Source organism: Fulmarus glacialis, unplaced genomic scaffold, assembly GCF_000690835.1.
Source record: "Fulmarus glacialis isolate BGI_N327 unplaced genomic scaffold, ASM69083v1 scaffold41748, whole genome shotgun sequence".
Lineage (NCBI taxonomy): Eukaryota > Metazoa > Chordata > Aves > Procellariiformes > Procellariidae > Fulmarus > Fulmarus glacialis.
In genome coordinates, this window is record NW_009229650.1 from 26,213 (window position 1) to 32,232 (window position 6,020).

The window sequence follows — 6,020 nt, forward strand, 5'->3', positions numbered from 1 at the left end:
GGGGGGCGGGGGGGGAATCTTCCCTTCCACATCAGAAAGAAGTACTGTTGTTCAATCTGTCTAGTGAAATCCAGGTAATTAAGATCTCACTGTGCATTCCTGACAAATTGTAATTAAAATGAAAATCTATAGAGGCCAAGAACTACTTTTTCAAAAAGGTCTAAACACTACTCCTCAGACTAAGAAGTAAAAGCTTTAAAGTAACCTTATCTTATACTTTTATTCATTGCATGTTCAGATACTTAAAAGGAGATGCAAGTAGCAATGCTACACAGTAAGACTTCCCAAAATACATCTGGCCAGAGGGGAACACAAAGATCAGAGTCTTCCAGGTGGTTTCCATTTCCAAACACATCTTAGCTTCCCAAGGCTTGCAAGAATGCTTAGCAAGCTGTGGCAAAAGGTCGGTTAAGTAGCCCCTTCCTAGCTGGAGGAAGGGCACAAAGCTATCAACACCCATCACCAGCAAGGAAGAAAAGGCAACCAGATTCTGGTGACCAAGTCCAAGCAGATTCAGCAGGCAAGTAGGAGACATGCTAAGTGGACATCCCCGTGCAGAAGAGGGAGTGCACTTTGGAGGAACTGTCATTATTTAAGTTTTAGAGAAGATGACAATTTCCTTTTCTCACCACAGCTCACATCTAGATCTTCTCTTTTATGAACGACCAACACAACTTTACTTCACTTGGATGGCATTTAACGTGAATCTCGTATCCTCTGAAGTCCACAAGACATTTATGAGGGGAATATGTTCATATAGTAGACTAACATAATTGCTACTACACTGCCAGCTATTTAATAACTGGTTATTGGTTATGTTTCAAGTCTGCAGCATAAGCAAAACAAGAACATGCTGGCAACAGCCAGCGAGTCTACAGTGAAGTTCTCTTCTGTGTTGTTTTGCAGTATTCTGATTACAAACAGTCATTACTGTCTGCATTTGTTATGGTTTCAATAGCCTCCAAGGAGCAATTTCCAATTACTTTGATAAACTGAGAGACTATTTGTCAAAAAGGCTGGCTTGCAACTGGCAGTACTGCAGTGAAACATGTTTTTGTTCATTTACCAATGACAATGTATTTTTCGTGAAATGAACAGATGAAAAGACTATACTCTTCTGTAATGGGAAACAGACAAGTCTTTATTACTAATTCCCTTTTATGCTGCTTTCTAAGAATTCTGTATTTATACATGGAGGAAATGTTATGTGCTTTATAGGTTCAGGTGCAGGAAAATATGTATCAGCTGTCCCCTTTCTGGATTATAGTACAGCTTTCTTGAGGAGACATTTGCACATGAGATCAGCACGTGAAATTGGCAACAATAATGAGAACTGCGAGATACGCATCCAGCATCCCCTCTCCCTAAGCAGCACGTGACTGTATCACTGGCCTGCTCTAAACCAAGAAGAGAGGAAAGTAGGGCAATAAGCTAAATCTCAATGCTCAAATGGAAGTGGGCTAGCCAGGTGATGCTATAGGAGGACAGAAGAGTCTGCAGACTGCCTATTGAAATGGCTGCAGATGCACTGACAATCTGACCTACTAAAATGGGGGGAGGAGAGGGGAGAAGTAGGTACTTTATCCCGTCTCTGAATCAGCATATCGGATATACCCTTAAGCTTCACTCCTTTACTCTTCTTCCTGGCATGCTAAGTAGGCTCACCAGAGAAACTGAAGTGGTCAAGTCTGACCCAGAAAAAAAACCCTGTAGATTTCAGAACAAACTTGATTTTATGTTGCAGGTAGAAGGTTACTATATTTAAAAACACCACAAACATTTCAAAGTCAAAGTTCAAACAGTGTGCTTAACTTTCATCCAATGTTGGAATTGCTGGACAGTTTCTTAAACATTACTTTTTGTTTCTGCTTACAGAAAGGTTGGGCTGACAACCTTATTTTCCCCCACAAATTAGCTACACTAGGGAAGAGGTGCAAAGGTTCACAACTTACAGGAGCAGGACCATTTTCATAACTGTCAAACCCCCCAGCTTTCATTTGCATGATAGTAAGCTACATTAGTGTAAATCGTGGTCAGTACTGACCTACTCTTTACCCTAGGGACTGACAAAGAGGAGGCTGTAACAATAGCGAGTCACCAGTAACTGAATACAGACCCACAAAATTTCCTGAGAAAGGTGACCTTATTTACACCTTCTAGATGCTGCTCTAACCATCTGATCTGGGCACAGGCTTGCATCTGCAGGAATGTTTTCCCAGCTCAGACAAGGCATAAACTTAAAAAAAGCTTCATGAACTTCTAGTCTCTATCAGCACAGTAAACAGGCACATGACAAAGCAAACAGGAGACATAGAAGAAAAGTAGTAGACAGAAGAAAAGCAAGATTGATTCTGTTAAAAACTCTACACTTGCGGAATCCACTTACTCCAGTCTGACAGAAGCATAGCTATTTTCTCTAATGCAAGTAGTAATAGATATCATTATGACGTACTCTGAACTCACAGAATATTGAAAGAAATACAACATCCAGAAGTCGTCTGCTTGATATTCAGCCAGTTCCTTTCACTTAAGGTGAAGCTGCTGTACATAGGCAGCAAAATAATAACAGCAAAAAGACCAAAGAAAAATAACAACTTTCGTGATGAGAGTACACATATGTACAACAACAAAATTGTTGTTGCATCTGTCGTTCGCTGCTGAACATAAGCATTCCAAATTAAGATGTACTCTGAAAGCTAGTTCTGTTTTTCCCCTTTACAATAATACAAGAACAAGAGAACACCTAAATTTTCATCTAAAAAGGTAGATGTTTCCACATACACACATCATAAAATTCAGTTGTAAATAGTCACTGAACAAACAATGACTGAGTTGTTTTTTTCTTATTTTAAAGCTAGCTACGTAAATGAAGGCCTTAACACTCCATACTATAGAATGCAAATTAATTCCCGGAAGTTAGTAATAATAATACTACCACAAACACCAAATCCCAAACCCCACCTCCTCCTTTGAGACTCAATCCTATCTTACTGAACAAACATGTTTACAGGTATTATCTATGGTTCTTCAACAGATGAAAGAATTAACCACTACTAGGAGTGCACTATCTGAATGTTTCTTCTATAAAATTCAATATAATATTTGAAGAATACTAAACTTTGTCCAGCCCAGCAGCTTTAAAGACTTGTGCAATGGAGGAAGCAAGACAAGACCTTCTCAGTCAAACAAAACAAAACCAAACCATGCTATTTCCTCTTTCAATTAAATCCTGCTATTTTTAAGTACCATTCATGTGTTAAAGCTCAGTCTTTCACGTCATCTTGAAACTCAGATACCATCCTATCCATGTTCATCAATACATGATCCTGCTTTCAAATACAAATAATTAACAAGAAGTAAAACCAACGGAGTAGGTAGCACTGCTGGCAACACTATTGTATACTGCTGGCTGTGCGTATTCTAGCTTTTTTCCCACTAGTAGAGACAAAGGGAGCTATTTCTTCTCCAGTGTACCATTTTAAAAGGCTCATTCAGTGAATCTGAAACTAGGAGCAAGTCAACATTACAACAACACTAAATTTTTGGATACCAGGTGCTTACTTTGCATGGAACGTATCTGAGGACAAATGCCTGGATCTGATCCAAACACGCACCAGATCTTATTTAACTTCAATTTATGAGTAGACTTGCACTGAAATTTCAGATGCATTAGAACCCACCAATGAATTTTTACCCATATTCTTTACTGACTAAAACCAACTGGAAACAGAGATCTGGAGCTCTTTCGTAGTAAGGTACCAATATCTGCTACAGCTGTCTAAACAAACACTTTTCACAACAGATCATTAAACAGGCATCAAGAATGACAAACAGTATCAGAAGTATACAGAATCCCTAACATGCTATCCATATTACCCTTTCTTATTACCGTGCAGACAGTCTACAGCTATTGATATTCCAGTTGTTGACAAAGATCAGTTCATCTTGACTTAGTTTTATTATTAGCCTCTTACAATTAGAGGCATTAGTGACATTTGAACAAATTTGTTAACTTCTGATACGATTCTCAATTTTGTTCTTGGAGATCTCAGGTCTTGCATCATTTGCCCAAAACTTGTCTTTTTGTATGCTTACGTACCATCATCCTCAACACCCAAATGAGTCCATGGAGACAACACACATACTAGGGACCTTATACAGTCTCCCGGCAGCGTAAATGAGAGAGGTTCACACCCCACGTTGACATGATAAAATAACAAAAAGTGAAAAACAGCAGCAGAAACAGGAACAGATGTAAGCTTTCTGCTTCCAATGCTAAATCACAACAGCAAAATTACTTTAGGATTTTCACTCCACCTGGGTGATTCATTGCTTGAACTTGTGCACTATAATAGGAACTTTGTCACTGAAAAGTTGTTAATTATTTTTTACATGCAATAGCAACCCCAAATGCAACATAAAATTAATTTGTCATTGTGTGTCTGTCTCCTTCACACATAGCCAATCAATCTGTTTTCACTCTGCCTCCCATAAATCTTATTAATTAGGACATTACAGATATTTTAACTCTGTTCTGGAGTATCAAGGCATTTCAACTGACTTGTAACAACTCAATGGTAAGCACCAGTGAATTCTTATCTTCCATGTTCTAATGAAATTTACTTATTAATAATTAAGTCTATATAGCAGGCACCTAAGCCGTTAATTACCTTATCATCCTATGAACTACAACACGTGAACAAAATCCTGAATAAGCAATATTATAACTTTATTACTGAGCTGTTCTTCTAGTAAGAAATTACGATACTTTTGTAAGCTAAGCACACCCAGCCTACAATAATAAGCTGTAGGTATAATTCAATGTGTCTATTTTCAGTCTCCCATTTTGGACTACAAAAAATTCAAATTCCTCTTCATCACATCTCCCACTGGTCTCTTCATGCATCCTTTAAAGCTCACTCCTTCGTCTATACTGTCCAGATAGCCTGCCTTCTCCTGTACTCTATTGCCTATGCTCCCTTTTAGTTCACTCTTAGTTAGCATTCTATCACGTATCTGCTTGCATCTCTCCTATGCCTATATTCAACCATAGAGAAGAAAAACCCTCTCCTTTTCTTGTTTTACCTCTAGCCTCCAGGAACATCTCAACATGTTCTCTGACTTGTGATTAATTATGGCCCTGTCCACAGGAAACAAAAGCATATCCGCACAGCTGCATTAATGTAGCTACTGTCCTGGTTTCGGCTGGCATAGAGTTAATTTTCTTCATAGTATGCTGTTTTGGATTTAGTATGAGAATAACGTTGATAACATACTGATGTTTTAGTTGTTGCTAAGTAGTGTTTACATAGTCAAGGACTTTTCACCTTCCCATGCTCTGCCAGGTGCACAAGAAGCTGGGAGGGGACACAGCCGGGACAGCTGACCCAACTGACCAATGGGGTATTCCACACCATATGCTGTCATGCTCAGCATTTAAAGCTGGGGGAAGAAGAAGGAAGGGGGGGCGTTCGGAGTGACGGAGTTTGTCTTCCCAAGTAACTGCTATGCATGATGGAGCCCTGTTGCTTTCCTGGAGCCGGCTAACCCCCTGCCTGCCGATGGGAAGCAGTGAATGAATTCCTTGTTTTGCTTTGCTTGCCTGTGCGGCTTTTGCTTTACCTATTAAACTGTCTTTATCTCAACCCACGAGTCTTCTCACTTTTACCCTTCCGATTCTCTCCCCCATCCCACCGGGGGGAGAGTGAGCAAGTGGTTGTGTGGGGCTTAGTTGCCGGCTGGGGTTAAACCACGACAGCTACACTGATGTAAACTCTAGTTATTTGCATGGTGAAGCTTCTACTAAGTGACCTCACTAGCAAAAAGTCACCCCTATTGTTGCAATGCTTCCGTGTTTTAAAACTTGTGCCAGCTACTTTTTTTCTGTCCATTAGCGCAGATTTCCATAACAGGAGGAGAGTATCTTAGATTCAAGTCTAAAGCATCATATTACATCTCCCAGAGGGTCGGTTCCCCACAGACAGAAGTATGAAAAACATGTACAGGTATACTAGGGAAAG

General features: G+C 39.6%; 1 protein-coding gene across 1 annotated transcript in view; it reads right to left on the reverse strand.

The window, feature by feature from the left end:
• Window positions 1-6,020, reverse strand: part of ZFAND4 (zinc finger, AN1-type domain 4) — a 21,542-nt gene that overhangs the window by 14,417 nt on the left and 1,105 nt on the right. The gene's annotated exons all lie outside the window — the stretch shown is intronic.